The sequence below is a fragment of the Leptonychotes weddellii genome, chromosome 9 (genome assembly GCF_054177405.1).
Source record: "Leptonychotes weddellii isolate Sample4059 chromosome 9, ASM5417740v2, whole genome shotgun sequence".
NCBI lineage: Eukaryota > Metazoa > Chordata > Mammalia > Carnivora > Phocidae > Leptonychotes > Leptonychotes weddellii.
The window spans coordinates 100,509,088-100,526,779 of record NC_138377.1 but is presented as its reverse complement, the minus strand read 5'-3'; the positions used below and the strand labels follow the sequence as shown (position 1 = coordinate 100,526,779).

The following is a 17,692-nucleotide window of genomic DNA, read 5'->3' as shown; positions in this document are numbered from 1 at the left end:
CTCTTCCTCTCCCTCTGCCCCTCCCCTATAAATAAATAAATAAATAAATAAATCTTAAAAAAATAAGAATAGTGGATGCTTCTGGAGGGAGAAGAGATTGTGCAGGAGCACAAGGGAACTTTCTGAGGTAAAGGAAATGTTCTCTGTCCACCAAAACTGACTAAATAGTTCATTGAAGATCTATGGTTTTCACTGATTACCTCAAAAAACATATGCTTGAAGACACAGACCATTTAAAATTACAAAGAAGCCAAGGATGAATGATATCCCCACCACTATTCAACGTTGGCATTATAATAATAGAAATGAAAAAGTGAAGAAGAGAATTTAAAGTTTGGAGAAGAAGGGACAAAGATGTAATTATTTTCAAATGATAGACGTGATCTTATGCATAGAAACTGCAACAGAGGGGTGCCTGGGTGGCTCATTCGGTTAAGCGTCTGCCTTCGGCTCAGGTCATGATCCCAGGGTCCTGGGATCGAGCCCTGCATTGGGCTCCCTGCTCCGCAGAGAGCCTGCTTCTCCCTCTCCCTCTGCCTGCCTCTCTGCCTACTTGTGCTCACTCTCTCTATCTCTCCATCAAATAAATAAATAAAATCTTAAAAAAAAAAAAGAAATTGCAACAGAATACCACACAAATTTTTAGATTAGTAAGCAATATTAACACAAAATTTTAAATCAGTAACATTCTTCTATATCAGCTATTACCAACCGGAAAATTTAATATAAACTCAGATGCCATTCACAATAGCAATAAAAAACTATGTAATATATAGAAATTAACTTATCAAAGAATGCACAAGAAAAACTTTAAAACTCTAATAAAAGACATAAATGAGGACCAGAATATGTGGGGAGATATAGTATGTTAAAGAATGAGAAATTTTAACATCACAGAGAGGTAAAATGTCCTTCTAATTAATTAATACATTTGGTAGAATTTCTATCAAAAATAAATTAGAAACATAACAAAGTGATTCTGAAATTTATAGGAAGACTGGAAGTTCACAGATAATTAAGACAACTTTGAAGAAGAGCAAAGAGTTTTTCTAATACATATTAACACACTCTACAAAGCCATCGTGCTAAAAATAATGTAGAACTGGAATTGAAACAGGGGCTTTTGGCTGGCTCAGTCAGTAGAGTGTGCAACTCTCAATCTCAGGGTTGTGAGTTCAAGCCCCATGTTCGGTGTAGAGATTACTTAAAAATAAAATCTTAAAAAACCCAAACAAACAAATAGGTCAATGGAACAAAAGTAGATGTCATGAATTTGAAATATGATAAAGATGGAATCATAAGTCAGCTGAGAAATAATGAACTTTATATTTGATGATATTGAGAATAGTGGGTTATTTTAAGGATTAAAATAAAATACTTCTACATAACCCCTTAAAAAAGTGAACTCTGGATGCATTAAAAATCTAAATGCGGAAAGTGTAAGATGGAGGTGATAGAAGAAAGTATATGATCACATCTTGTGACCTCGGGATAGGAAAGGATTTCTTTTTTTTTATTATTTTTTAAAATTTTTATTGAGAGAGAGCGAGCATGCATGCAAGCAGGTGGGGAGAGGGGCAGAAGGAGAGGGAGAGGGAGAATCTTAAGCAGGCTCCATGCCCAGCGCAGAGCCCAATGTGGGGCTCCATCTCACGACTCTGAGATCATGACCTGAGCCAAAATCAAGAGTCAGCTGCTTAACTGACTGAGCCACCCAGGAGCCCCAGGAAAGGATTTCTTAAACAAGATCCCCAATGCACAAATTTCAATCTGGAGAAAATCAATGAATTGATCTACATCAACATAAAGGATGTCTACTCGGTAAAGGACACCATAGACATAGTTAGGTTCACAGATGAATGGTGGTGAGAAGATCTTTTCAGTGTTTAAAATTGATGAGGCAGCACCATCTTCTAGACCCTACCAGTACTCTAACAATCAACAAGAAAATGACAGGAACTACAATGAAAATGGACGAAGTATGTGAGATAGTCATTAGTTCCATCAAATATTTCTGGTTTCCTCCTGGATACATGGTGGGATTACACTTTCCTGCCTCATTAAAGTTAGGTGTGGCCATATAGCTTGATCAATCAGTGAAATTTCAGTGGAAGTGACAAGTGTCACTTCTAAGCAGAAGCTTAAGAATCATTGTGCTGTTTACCACAATGTTCCCTTTGGCGTGGTGACAAGCAATGTTAGAGATAGTAGCTACAACTTTAGCCTGGGTCTCTGAGGGGCTATGATATGTGGAGACCCCTGTTGACTTGCAGTGACCTAGAAATACTCCTTTGTGGTTTCAAGCCATTAAGATTTTATGGTTGTCTGTCACCTAGCCTAATTTAATCTATCCTAACTGATACAGGAAGGGAGTCCCTACATAACAGTATAATCTAAAATATATGGCAATAGCTTAGGAGCTGGTCACCAGGGAGCAAGGAAACTGTGAGCAGATGTTGGAGGGATAGCATTTTGTGTGATGTATTGGCAAAATACTGAATAAAAATGTCATCTGCAATAACTTGGGAGGCAGGTCTTATACCTAATAAACGTTTAACCCTAGAGGAAGGCAAGATAATAGTGAGCATTAGTTTCTGTTGACTGCATTTGAAATAAGCAGAAAGTAACTGGGCATATTTCCAAGAGGGACTGGAAGGGAATGAGAGGGATCAGAAATTGGGGGTCTTGCACAGTTGGAAGTGATAACTGCTTCTCAACCCTCACAAGTAAAAGGAAAAATGAGGAAGGCTTGGAAGGACAACACTCATTAAAATCTCAGCCTTTTGACAAGGATCACGTCAAGTTTATGGCTGTTTCATCCACTGATGAAAACCTTTGCATGGATAAAGATGTTTCAGAGTGAGGGTTCAACTAAAGGTGAGGTATTAGTAATTCCTTTTAATTTGACAAAATGGCACTAAGAGACTAAATGTGCAGCTCTTCCACAACAGCCTGATAAACTCAATACCTTACCTGCAATTATGCAAAAAGGAAAGTGTGGGGAATAGGGTGAGCAAGAAATCTAGCAAATCCAAGAAATACATCTGGAATCTCTAAAATGGCGGTGGATGAGCCCTGTCAGATAGAACTTATTAGAATGAAATAAATAAGAAGGCTATTAAGGTTTAGGAAAGTATTGCATGGCCAAAGAAATTGTGAGTGTAAAGTTTATGACCCTGTGAGCCTTAAAATGACTCTAGAGCCCCCAGCCATCAATGGGCAGCAAATGTGCTATTGTCTATGGCAGATAAGGCCAAAGAGGATGATGGAAAGCAAAGAATCTTCCAGAAGGTAGGTACAGCCAAGGGTTATGGAGAGCAAAGGGCAAGGTAGCTACTCCCAGAGCAGGAAATCAGGGCCAAAACAAGGAACTATACATTCCTGGGATAGAGAGTGTGGATGACAGGGTAGAATGTGAAAGACACCAGAATATGTCACACCAAAATATGCCACTTTAGCATAAGGATTATTTTGAGCTGAAGGCAATTGAGAAAAAGCAAATACAAGAAATTCTCCCTGTCCTTCTCCTATTTGCCTAAAGGCAGGACATAAATTCTCAAAGGTGTCCCTCCTTCCCTCTCTACCAGAGAAAATGAAAGTTAATCACCAGAGGTAACTTTAGACCCTACCAGCTTGGAGTCACTAGAGGAATCTACATGCAAACTTTACTAACTAGCCTCTATCTACCACTAGTTTCCCACATATTTACTTTCCCACATCTGCCACCCTTGGAAGCCTAAAAATGTGTGGGGTTTTTTTTGTGTGTGTGTCCTGTCATTTCTCTAAAAATGTGTTGTTCTTTGTTGAAGATGCTGTATAAACCTGCATTCTAAGCCATCTCTTTGTGTTACTCTTCCCTGAGTTTCTCCCGTGTATATATGAAATATACATGTTAATAACCTTTTGTTTATTTTTCTCTTGTTAATCTGTCTTTTGTTACAGGGGTTCGTCAAAGGGTAGAAAGAAAAAAAAATTTCCTTCCTTCCAAATGTTTAGACAACTACTTTATGTAGGGATGGAGCGTAGTTTTTATGAGTGTAAAAAAAACAAATTGAATAGTTTTTTACCAGAAGAACAGACAATAGTTGTCATTAGTGATGTTCACTAAATGTTTTCCATTCTCCTCCTTCTGGACGCATAGTAGGATGGTAATTTACCATACCCTAAAAGTTAACTATGGCCATGGAACTAGCTATGGCAATGAAATGTGAGTGGAATAATGTGTATCATTTCTGGATGGAAGCTCCGGAGCCAATACATGATTCACCATGTGTTCTTTTCCTCTGGGGTAATAACTGGCAAAATATCTAAGATTATGGTTGCTCCATCATCCTGGGTCCCTGAGTGGCTGAGGACTAGAACCTCTCTGACAACCAGCAAGAACAAGAAATAAACATTTCTTCTTTTAAGCCAGTAGGAGTTTTTGTTGTTTGTTAGAGTGGCATAATCTAGTATCTCCGGGCTAATATAACAGGCCATTTGCAGAAGGGGAAATCCAAAGTGTTAATGTGTAAATAGGAAGAGACGCTCAGGAAATACACATTAAACCAGCAGTGAAATACTACTTTGTGTCCCCCGTGTGGGCAAAAATGAGAAAGTAGAGAAATAGCAAGTGTTGAAATACATGGGCAGATAGAAATCCCTGTCAAGTGTTTGTGGGGGTGGAGAGTTGGAGGTATCCAACACCAGAGAATAAATAAATAAATGTAGTGCAGGATTATAATGGAATACCAGCTGCATCCTAAAGCATTAGTTGGATATTTATAGAATATCAAGATATATATTTAAAACAACACTGAAAAAAGAAAACAAATCTTTTAGTACCATTTATATCAGTTAAAAATGCAAACATACATGATGCAAAAATACATTCATCCTATCAAGAAGGAGTTGAGATGGTGCATGATGATGAAATAAGTAGTAGTAATAGCAGTAATGTTGATGATGATGGAACAATGTTAACTGATTACTATAAATTGAGGATTAACTTATCTAATACACCAGAGGTCCACAAAAGCAAAGATCAATTAATGAAGATGGGTGGTGGCATTCAATTGACAGAGACAGCACAGCAGAGAAACTCCCATCCTAAACAAACGAAAGTAGCAGAAATCTGAAAACATAAGCTAGAGATGAGTTTTCTCAAAGGGCTTCAAGGAGTCAGCAAGGGCAAGGAGCATAAGTGTACCGTGGAGTAACTAATTAAAGGTCTGCCCTGAAAACAACTGAGCCCCTTTCTATATATAGAGCAGCTGGGGGCAGTGTTTGGCCCCAGGATAGAGCCATGATTACCACTCTCTAATCAAATTGGAGATCCTGCCTGAGGGGAACTCCTAGTCAGTTCTCGAGAGCAGAGAATCAAATTAGGCCCAAGATAATTCTGTACATTCACAATGTAAACAGAGGAAAAGAAGAAAGAGAATAAGGGAATGCAGCCCACCCATGATTGAAATGAAACACTCACCTCTAGAATAAAGACTTCTCTTTGTTTTAACAACTGTGGGAGCTTATCTGACTGTTCTCAACCTAGAGCCTTCCATCAATCCTGCAATTAAGGACTGATCCCAGTTGTGGAAATGGAGCTTCAGGTGTTAAGATAATAAATATGAGCTATATGTCAGCCTAGTCTTGCATTCAAAAAATTTAAATGGACAATTAAGAATCACTAGACATTAGGAAAACGAACAGCAGGGAAGAGAGGAACCAAGATGAACAAATAGGACATTCGACCCTGGAGGAAACAAAGCTAATTCAGGAGACAGAGAACATAAAAAAAAATTTTTAAGTGAATAAGCATCCTTGTAGTTAATCAAAAGCAAACTTCATCTGTAAGAGTATGCTCCCATGAAAAGGTAGCAATAGAAGAACAAAAGAAATATTGACATTTGTAAAGCTAATTGCCAAATAAGATTTAAAATTAAATATTAGGAGGTCACTAATGTAATTGGGCATGACTGAAGACCAATTCAAGGTATGAATGATAAAGTCAAGGGCATCTCTCAGGACAAAGACCATAAAAATAGAGATGCAGAATATTAGAGAAAAAAAATAAGATGTGGAAGGTAGATCTAGCACAATGTTGTCTAATAGAACTTTTTGTGATGATAAAAATGTCCATTCTATGCTGTCCAGTACGGTAGCCACTAGCCACATGTGACTACTGACAAGCTGAAATGCCACCAAAGAATTGAATTTTAAACTTTATTTAATTTTAATCAACTAAAGTTTAAATTTCAATAGTCACATGTGACTAATGGCTGCCATGTGGAACAGCACAAATAGAGAAGATCCACTGTATGCTTCTTAGGAATTCAGGAGAGATAGAATAATAAATCAGGTCAATAAACAATGGAAAAACTCTTACAACTGAACAAAAAACAAAAAACCCACTTCACAAATGGGCAAAAGACTTGAATAGAACTTTCTGCAAAGAAGACAAACAAACGGCCAATAAGCGCAGGAAAAGATACTCAAAATCACTGCCCATTAGGGGAATGCAAATCAAAACACAATGAGATACTACTTCACACCCATTAGGATGGCTACAATTAAAAACAAACAAACACAGAAACCCAGAAAATAACTAGTGTTGGTGAGGGTGTGGAGAAATTGGAACTCTTGTGCGTTGCTGATAGGAATGCAAAATGGTACACCTGCTGTAGAAAACGGTCTGTCAGTTTCTCAAAAAGTTAAACATAAAATTACCATATGGTTCAGGAATTCTACTTCTAGGTACATACCCCAAAAAATTGAAAGCAAGGATGGAAATAGATACTTGTACACTAATCCTCGTAGTAGCATTATTGACAAGAGCCAAAAGGTAGAAATAACCCAAATGCGCATCAACAGAGGAACGGATAAACAAAATGTGATATATACATACAATGGAGTATTATTCAGCTTTAAAAAAGAATGAAATTCTGATACAACATGTACGAACCTTGAAAACATTATGCTAAATGAAATAAGCCAGACACAAAAGGACAAATATTGTATGCTTCCACTTACATGGAGTACCCAGAATAGGCAAATTCATAGAGGCAGAAAGTAATTTATAGGTTACCAGGGGCTTGGGGATAGGAAAGAATGAAAAGTTAATATTTAATGGGCACTGAAAATTAATAACGGGAAACCTCACTAAAATGGAATTAGGAGGCTGGTGGGGGCGGGGGTGGCTCTCATGCTCTACCATTCATCATCAATTGCAAATCTAAGAGGAAGAGATGGACCTTGCCTCTCCATACTACTTTACTATTGTGGTAGGAGGAAAAAAGTCTACCTCCTCCCCTCAGCAACAGCCCAGCCAATGAAAAGACACTATGGTTCCCAATCCTAGTTTACTTCAGTGGACCTTTTGTTTATGACACCTTTCCCGACTTCTCACTTTCCTCTATAAAAGAGTGTTCCTCTCCTCTGTTCTCTGGACTTGCCTATGGTTTTTGCTGTTGCGTGCTTGTCCCAGATTGCAATTCTCTGCTATTCCTGAATAAACCCATTTTTGCTGGTAAAAACGAACTGGCAGTTTTATTTTTAAGGTTAACAGTACACAGTTTATGTTCAGGATGATGAGAAATTCCAGAAATAGATGGTGGTGATAGTTGCACAACATTGCGAATGTTCTTAAATGCCACTGAAATTGCAAACTTAAAAATGGTTAAAATGGCAAATTTTACATTATGCATATTTTACCACAATAGAAATGCTTTAATAGAAAAACCACAAAGAATAATAAGAAAGGGGTTGACACTAAAGATAAAGAAGGTTGGAGGGCACAGAAGGAGGAGGAGCTCAGAGCTCTTGGGCCCTGGAGAGCCAGGCACAGGTGGCCCTGGGGAAGCATCACTCCTGTGATGACGGCAGCCACCCTTTCCAGGACAACCTCCACAACCGCAAGAAGCTCCTGAATGGGCTGTGGCACCTCAAGGCCAACAAGGTCTGGTACAACGTGTTCCAAGATGCAGCTGCCATCTTGCTCGATGAGCAGGACAAGTGGGCCCTGCAGGAAGTTTCTACTGACCAGCCAGTGTGCCTCTGGCTCCAACTGCAGATTTTCCCACATGTCAGACCTGCAGGAGCTGAGTATCCAGGTGGAGGAGGAGAGGCCGGCCAAGGAGTGGCCACCAGATGTCACCAAGCTCCCTAAGGGCCATCTGGAAGACTGGTTGGAAAAGAGAGCCAAGTGGCTGAGCTCAGCCCCAAGCAACAGGGCTAAATCCGGGAGAACCACCATCTTCTGGTATCCCATAGGCTGACCACAAGTCCAAAGGCTGCCTCCATCCCAGCGGGCACCACCACCTGCAGCCCAGCATCCAGTGGGGCTGAGCCCTTCCTCCCCACCTGACCCCCATCTGGTCAGCTTTTGAGTCAGTCACAATAAAGATAAGGGCTCATACTGGGGACGCCAAGTCCCCCTCCTGCTGCACCCCATGGAGCCTCTGAAAACCATCAGATTGGCCTGGCCTGACTGAAGCCCCAGAGTCTCCCTACCACGTGCAGCCCTGGTCCAAGCTCTGCTTCTGGAAGCTCCACGCTCCCTGCCTCATGGAACATCTTGAAAAGATGGATGAGAAAACTTTCTTCTGGATATTTATAAAGAAAGCCTACGGGGGCGCCTGGGTGGCTCAGTTGGTTGAGCGACTGCCTTCGGCTCGGGTCATGATCCTGGAGTCCCGGGATCGAGTCCCGCATCGGGCTCCCTGCTTAGCAGGGAGTCTGCTTCTCCCTCTGACCCTCTTCCCTCTCATGCTCTCTCTCATTCTCTCTAAAAAAAAAAATAAATAAAAAATAAAGAAAGCCTACGGAGGTGCATGGGTGGCTCAGTCCATTAAGTGTAGGACTCTTGGTTTCATCTCAGATCATGATCTTGGCTCATGAGATCAGGCCCCATGTCGGGCTCTGTGCCAGGTATGGAGCCTGCTTAGGATTCTCTCTCTCCCTCTCTCTCTGCCCCTTCCCCACTCAAGCTCCCTCACTCTCTCTCTCTCTAAAAACAAAAGATTAAAAAGGTGATTATAAGGCTAATAAGAAATTAGTAGATATAATTTCTCATGAATAGAATTATTTTTTGAAGATTTTATTTTTTAAATGAGAGGGGGAGAGAGAGAGCACAAGCAGAGGGAGGGGCAGAGGGAGAGGGAGAAGCACACTCCCTTGCTGAGCAGGGAGCCCAATGTGGGGCTCGATCCTAGGAACCTGGGATCATGACCTGAACTGAAGGCAGACACCTGACTGACTGAGCCACCCAAGAACCCCCTTTCATGAATAAATTTAAAAGAATGGGTGATTTCCAAGGATATACATGTAGTACCAAAACTGGCTCAAGAAGAGGCAGGGAAATTAGACAGATAATACTGAAAAAGAAGTCACTTGTTCTGCCTTCCTCCACAAGAATTTCTTCACTTGTTCTGCCTTCCTTCTCTAAATCTCAGGCCCACAGTTTTTTTGTTTTGTTTTTTAAGATTTTATTTATATATTTGACAGAGAGAGACACAGCCAGAGAGGGAACACAAGCAGGGGGAGTGGGAGAGGGAGAAGCAGCCTTCCCGCTGAGCAGGGAGCCCGATGCAGGGCTTGATCCCAGGACCCTGGGTTCATGACCTGAGCTGAAGGCAGATGCTTAATGACTGAGCCACCCAGGTGCCTCATCAGACCCATAGGTTTTTATATGCAAGTACATTAAAATTACCCAAGTACATTTTAAAATATATAGATAGATTCCCTGGCCTCCCAGACTCAATGAACTAGAGTCTCCAAAGTTTGCCCTGGAAATCTATTTTTTCCATTAAGATTTTTTTTTCAAAAGTTATGTATAGTGGTTGTAAAAAAAAAAAACAACAATAAACACATGTATAAAATAAAAAGTAAGTCTCCTCATTTCTCTCCCACCCCTTAGGAGTTAACAAATGTTATCAATTTATGTATATTATTTCATATTTTTCTTGTATTGGTACAAAGATAAATGGAATCTAGATTTTAAAAAATAGTCCCAGGTCACAGTAATGCAATAGTCCTTGGACCAATGTTTGGATGAATTTAAACTATCCCAAAGTATGAAAACACCTGTAATGTGAGCCAACCATTTTTTAAAGTTACTGCAGGCCTGAACCCAAAACCCAAAAGAAAGGTCACATAGAGAAAAGGACAACTATCAGAACAATCTCATTTTTGAAGACAGATGTAAAATCAAAAATAAAATATGAGCAAAGATGGTAGATGAAACACACATTTGTCTTCTCTCCCTCCTAAGTCTCCATTAAAATGATAGTAAAAGTAAAATAACCTAATACAGCAAAGAGAATGAAAATGGACCATCACCAAGCAAGAGGCTTTCTAAGATTTCTGGAAAACAGTAAGTTGAGAGAAGCTATTGATAGATAAGACAGAGAGTGAGTCCACTGTCCAGAGGAAGTAAGAAAGGCCTGTAGCTGACAAGGGAGCTGGTATGCTCAGCAGAGCCCAAGAGTTGTCAGGGGAGGACAGAAGAGATACAAGGAGAGCTAAAAGGAAGTTAAGTCGAAGTCTTTCTAAAAACAATTTTCCAAGAGGCCATCCTTGGACCACGCCCCCCGCTATCAGCACTCAGGCAGAACTCACCAGATAGAGTCACAGAGAACAAAGGTTGCTAGGTGGGTAACAATCTTAGAATAAGGTCTTCTCCTTTTGAGGTGTCTCTTCTGTTCCCTCCCCCTAGTTTTAAAGTCAGCTCCAAGCCCCATCTTGGAACCTCTGATCAACCTTTCCCTTCAGAAAGACACTGAACGAGGAAACAGATCTAGACTCATATAGCACACAGGAAACTCATACCAGCTACACAGAAATACCAACATGGTTTTTCTCTCTTAAATATAGAAAAGCAAATATAGATCAACACACATACAAATAGAAGAAAAAGATCAGGATAAAAAAAAAAAATTGTCCTAAGAGGAATAAGGAATTCAGAGAACAGAAAACCTTTGAAAGCTACCTATTCAGAGAGATTTTTAAAAGATAATATATCCATAAAAGAATTACAGATTGTTATGATAAAGGAATAATGACAGAATAAGAAATTGCTCTTAGAATTTTAAATATAGTTGCTGAAGTCAGAAATGTAATAGAAGAATTGGCAGACAAAGAAATTATCTTAGAACACAGAGAAAAAGCAAAAGGTATGTGAAATATGAGAGGAAAAGGTAAGAAAAAGAGAATCAATCCAGAAAGTCAAACATTCAGAAAGGGAGGAAAAAAACATGAAGGGTCAGAATTTATCCCAAGTAGTAAAAAGACAGTAGTTTTCTAGTTAAAAGATCCCAGCAAGTATTAAACATAATCAATGGAAAAGACCCACACCTCAACATACCTTTATAAATTTTAGAACACCAAAAATAAGTGCAGTTTCTAAAACTTTCAAAAAACTTATATGGAAGTATAATTAGCACACATGTTATATCAGTTTCAAGTGTAAAATATAATGATTCAATAATTCTACATATTACTCAGTGCTCACCACGATAAGTGTAATCACCATCTGTCACCAAACAGTGTTATTACCATCTTATTGACTATATTCCCTATGCTGTGATTTTCATCTCTGTGACTTGTTTATTTTGTAGCTGGAACTTTATACCTCTTAATCCCCCTTTTCTACTGTACCCACCCCCTCGCTTACCTCTTCTCTGGCAACCAACAATTTGTTCTCCGTACTTAGGAGTCTGGTTTTTTTGTTTGTCTCTTCTTTTCTTTGTTTGTTCATTTGTTCTGTTTCTTAATTCCACATATGAATGAAACCATATGGTATTTGTCTTTCTCTGTCTGACTTTTTCTTTCTTTCTTTTTTTTTTTTTAAAGATTTTATTTATTTATTTGAGACAGAGAGAATGAGAGAGAGCACATGAGAGGGGGGAGGGTCAGAGGGAGAAGCAGGCTCGCTGCCGAGCAGGGAGCCCGATGCGGGACTCAATCCAGGGACTCCAGGATCATGACCTGAGCCGAAGGCAGTCGCTTAACCAACCGAGCCACCCAGGCACCCTGACTTCTTTCTTTTTTAAAAAAAATTTTATTTCAATTCAATTAACTTATAGTGTAGTATTAGTTTCAGAGGTAGAATTCAGTGATTCATCATTTGCATATAACACCCAGTGTTCATTACATCACATGCCCTCCTTCATGCCCATCACCCAGTTACCGCATCCCCCCAGCCACTTCCCCTCCAGCAACCGTCAGTTTATTTCCTATAGTTAAAAGTCTCTTATGGTTTATCTCCCTCTCTGTTGTCATCTTATTTTATTTTTCCTTCCCTTCCCCTATGTTCATCTGTTTTGTTTCTTAAAGTCCATATATAAGTGAAATCATATGGTATTTGTCTTTCTCTGACTGACTTATTTTGCTTAGCATAATACCCTCTAGTTCCATCCACATCATTGCAAATGGTAAGATTTCATCCTTTTTGATGGCTGAGTACTATTCCATTGTATATATATAACACATCTTCTTTACCCCTTCATCTGTCAATGGACATCTGGGCTCTTTTCATAGTTTGGCTATTGTGGACATTGCTGCTAAAGACATTGGGGTGCATGTGCCCCTTCAGATCACTATGTTTGTATCCTTTGGATAAATACCTAGTAGTGCAATCGGTGGGTCGTAGGGTAGCTCTATTTTTAACTTTTTGAGGAACCTCCATACTGTTTTCCAGAGTGGCTGCACCAGTTTGCATTCCCACCAACAGTATAAGAGGGTTCTCCTTTCTCCGCATCCTCACCAATATCTGTTGTTTCCTGAGTTGTTAATCTTAGCCATTCTGACAGGTGTGAAGTGGTATCTCATTGTGGTTTTGATTTATATTTCCCTGATGCAGAGTGTTGTTGAGCATTTTTTCATGCGTCTGTTGGCCATTTGTTTGTCTTCTTTGGAGAAATGTTTGTTCATGTCTTCTGACCATTTCTTGACTGGATTTTTTGGTTTTGGGGTGTTGAGTTTGATAAATTCTTTATAGATTTTGGATACTAGCCCTTTAACTGATAGGTCATTTGCAAATATCTTCTCCCATTCCATAGGTTGCCTTTTAGTTTTGTTGACTGTTTCCTTTGCTGTGCAAAAGCTTTCTATCTTGATGAAGTCCCAATAGTTCATTTTTGCTTTTGTTTCCCTTGCCTTTGAAGACATTTCTAGCAAGAAATTGCTGCAGCTGAGGTTGAAGAAGTTGCTGCCTGTGTTCTCCTCTAGGATTTTACATTCCACTGCTTATAATACTTTGCAGTAGCATCCTTAAGAGGCTCCCTCCCCTCTGCTGTATCCTCTGATATATTGCCCCTGATTTATATTTCCACACCTCCTACCTTCCAAAAAGCAGTCGCTTTCTATTTGTAGAATTGCAGCATTTCTTTCCTCAGATCTCTGATTGATTTCACAGGTGTTTAGAATGATTTGATAGCTCTCTAGCTGAATTCCAGGGATGAGATGGACTTAGGGTCCCCTACTGCTCTGCCATCTCACTCACCCCCTCTCTTTTTTTTAAAGATTTTATTTATAAGTAATCTCTACACCCAACATGGGGCTCAAATTCGCCACCCACTGAGCCAGCCAGGTGCCCCTCTGTCTGACTTATTTCTTTTCTTTTTTTTTTTAAAGATTTTATTTATTTATTTGTCAGAGAGAGAGACAGAACACAAGCAGGGGGAGAGGCAGGCAGAGGGAGAAGCAGGCTCCCCGCCGAGCAAGGAGCCCGATGTGGGACTCGATCCCAGGACCCTGGGGTCATGACCTGAGCCGAAGGCGGCCGCTTAACCGACTGAGCCACCCAGGCGTCCCTGTCTGACTTATTTCACTTAGCATTATACCTTCTAGGTCCATCCATGTTGCAAGTGGCAAGATCTCATTTTTTATGGCTGAGTAATATTCCATTGTACATACTACATCTGATTTATCCATTCATCTATTGATGGACACTTGGGTTGCTTCTTTATCTTGGCTATTGTAAATAATGCTGCAATCAACATAGGAACGCATATATCCTTTCAAATTACTGTTTTAGTTTTCTTTGTGTAAGTACTCAATAGTGGAATTACTGAATCATATGGTATTTCTAGTTTTCATTTTTTGAGGAAATTCCATGCTGTTTTCCACAGTGGCTGCACCAATCCATTCCCACCAAGAGTGCACAAGGGTTCCTTTTTCTCCACATCCTCACCAACACTTCTTATTTATTTATTTATTTATTTATTATTCTAGCCATTCTAACAGGTGTGAGGTGATAATCTCATTGTAGTTTTGATTTGCATTTCCCTAGTGATGAGTGATGTTGAACATCTTTTCCTTTGCCTTTTGGCCATCTGTATGTCTTCTTTGAAAAAAAAATGTCTATTCAGGTCCTCTGCCCATTTTTTAATCAGATTATTTGTGGGGTTTTTTGATGTTGAGTTGTATAAGTTCTTTGTATATTTTGGATACTAACCTCGTATCATTCGCAAATATCTTCTCCCATTCAGTAGGTTGCCTTTTTGTTTTGTCGATAGTTTCCCTTACTGTGCAAAAGCTTTTTATTTTGTTGTAGTCCTAATAGTTTAATTTTCCTTTTATTTCCCTTGCCTGAGGATACATATCTAGCAAAATGTTTCTATGGCCAATGTCAAAGAAATTACTGCCCATGTTTTCTTCTAGGATTTTTAGGGTTTCGGGTCTCACATTTAGGTCCTCAATCCATTCTGAGTTGATTTTTGTGTATGGTGTAAGAAAGTGATCCAGTGTCATTCCTTTGCATGTAGCTGTCCAGTTTTCCCAGCACCATTTTTTGAAGAGACTGTCTTTTCCCCATTGCATATTCTTGCCTCCTTTGTCATAGATGAATTGACCATGAAAGAATGGGTTTATTTCTGGGTTCTCTATTCTGTTCCATTGATATCTATGTGTTTATTTTTGTGCCAGTACCATACAGTTTTGCTTACCCAGCTTTGTAGTAGATCCTGAAATCTGGGATTGTGATACCTCCAGCTTTGTTCCTCATTCTCAAGACTGCTTTGGCCATTTGGGATCTTCTGTGGTTCCATACAAATATTAGTATTATTTGTTTTATTTCTGTGAAAAATGCATTGGTATCTTAATAAGGACCGTATTAAATCTGTAGATTGTTTTGTGTAATACGGACATTTTGACGGTATTAATTCTTCCAATCCATGAATATGGAATGTCATCTTCAATTTCCTTCATCAATGTTTTATAGTTTTCAGAGTACAGATCTTTCACCTCCTTGGTTAAATTTATTCCTAGGTATTTTATTCTCCTTGGCACAGTTATAAATGGGATTATTTTTTCTTAACTTCTCTTTCTGCTACCTCATTATTAGTGTATAGAAGTACAACAGATTTCTGTGTATTAATTTTTTATCCTGTGACTTTACTGCATTCATTTATCAGTTCTAGTAGTTTTTTGATGGAGTCTTTAGGGTTTTATATATATAGTATCATGTCATCTACAAATAGTGACAGTTTTACCTCTTCCTTATCAACTTGAATGCCTTTCACTTCTTTTTCTTATCTGATTGCTGTGGCTAGGACTTCCAGTACTATGTTGAATAAAAGTGATGAGAGTGGACATCCTTGTCTTTCCTGACCTTAGAGAAAAAGCTCTCAGCTTTTCATCATTGGGTATGATGTTAGCTGTGGGTTTTTCATAGGTGGCCTTTATTAGGCTGCAGTATGTTCCCTCAAAATCTAGTTTGTTGGGAATTTTAAAAAATTACTGATTCAATTTCATTACTAGTAATTAATATGCTCAAATTTTTTATTTCTTCCTTATTCAGTTTTGGTAATTTATACATTTCTAGGTATTTAGCCATTTCTTCTAAGTTGTCCAATTTGTTAGTATATAATTTTTCATAATATTCTCTTATAATCTTTTTTTTTTGAAGATTGTATTTATTTATTTGAGAGAGAGAGAGTGCGCATAAGCAGGGAAGGGCAGAGGGGTTGGGAGAAAGAGTCTGAAGCAGACTCCACACTGAGCATGGAGCCCAACACAGTTCTCAATCCCACAACAATGAGATCTGAACTGAAACCAAGAGTTGGTTGCTTAACTGACTGAGCCACCCAGGCACCCCCTCTTATAATCTTTTATATTTCTGGGGTATAAGTTGTTATTTCTCCTCCTTCATTTCTGATTTTATTTATTTGAGTCTGCTTTTTTTTTCTTGATGAGTCGGGCTGAAGATTTATCCATTTTGTTTACCTTTTCAAGAACCAGATCCTGGTTTTATTAATCTATTTTCCTTCCTTCCTTCCTTCCTCTTTCCTTCCTTCCTTCCTTCCTTCTTTCCTTCTATTGCATTTTTTTTTATCTAATCTTTATTATTTCCTTCCTTCTACTGGCTTTGGGCTTTATTTGTTCTTTGTTTTCTAGCTCCTTTAGGTGCAAGGTTAGGTTGTTTACTTGAGATTTTTCTTGTTTCTCGAGGTAGGCTTGTGTTGCTATAAACTTCCCTCTTAGAACTGCTTTTACTTCATCCCAAAGATTTTGGATCATTGTGTGTGTGTGTGTGTGTGTGTGCGTGGTGTGTGTATGTGTGTGTGTGTTTTAAAAGATTTTATTTATTTTTTTTTGTGAGAGAGAAAGCACGTGAGCACAAGTGAGGGGGAGGGGCAGAAGGAGAGGGAGAGGCAAACTCCCTGCTGAGCAGGGAGCCTGACACGGAGCTTGACCCCAGGACCCTGGTATCGTGACCTGAGCCAAAGGCAGACGCTTAACTGACTGAGCCACCCAGGTGCCCCTGGACTATTGTGTTTTTAATTTTCATTTGTCTCATGTATTTTTTTATTTCCTCTTTGATTTTTTGGATCACCCACTCATTGTTCAGTAACATATTATTTAACCTCAATGTATATGTGTTCTTTCTAGATTTTTTTCTGGTGACTGATTTCTAGTTCCATACCATTGTGGTCAGAAAAGATGCATGATATGATTTCAATCTTCTTGAATTTATTTTTTGTGGCCTAACATGTGATCTGCTCTGGAGAATGTTCCATGTGCACTTGAAAAGAATGTGTACTCCTCTGGTTTTGGAAGGAATTTTCTGTATATATCTGTTAGGTCCATCTTGTCTTCTGTATTATTCAAAGGCACTATTTCCTTTGGATGATCTATCCATTGTAAGTGGGGTGTTAAAGTTCCCTACTATTATTGTATTACTTATTGTACTATCAATTTCTTCCTTTATGTCTTTTAATAGTTGCTGTATGTATTTAGGTGCTCCCATCTTGGATGCATAATTATTTACAATTGTTATATCCTGCTGGATTATCCCCCTATCATTATGTAGTGTCCTTGTTTATCTCTTGCTATAGTCTTTGTTTCAAGTCTGTTTTATCTGATATAAGTTTTACTACCCCAGCTTTCTTTTTGCTTCCATTTGCATGTTAAATGTTTTTCCATCCCTTTACTTTCAATATGCGTGCCTTTAGATCTGAAGTGAGCCTCTTGTAGGCAGCATATAGATGGATCTTGCTTTTTTGTCCATTCAATCACCCTATGTTTTTTGATTGGAGCATTTGACCCATTTACACTTAAAGTAATTATTGATAGGCATATACTTACTGCCATTTTGTTACTTGTTTTACAGTTGTTTTTATAGTTCTCTGTTCTTTCTTCTTCTGTTGCTCTCCTCCATTGTGGTTTGATGGCTTTCTATACTGTTATGCCTGGATTCCTTTCTTTTTGTCTGTGT

The 17,692-nt window shown here is 38.9% G+C and overlaps 1 pseudogene; it reads left to right on the top strand.

Moving 5' to 3' along the window:
• The first annotated feature begins 1,855 nt into the window (after positions 1 to 1,855).
• Positions 1,856 to 8,708, top strand: LOC115943520 (zinc finger matrin-type protein 5 pseudogene; annotated as a pseudogene).
• Positions 8,709 to 17,692: the final 8,984 nt, after the last annotated feature.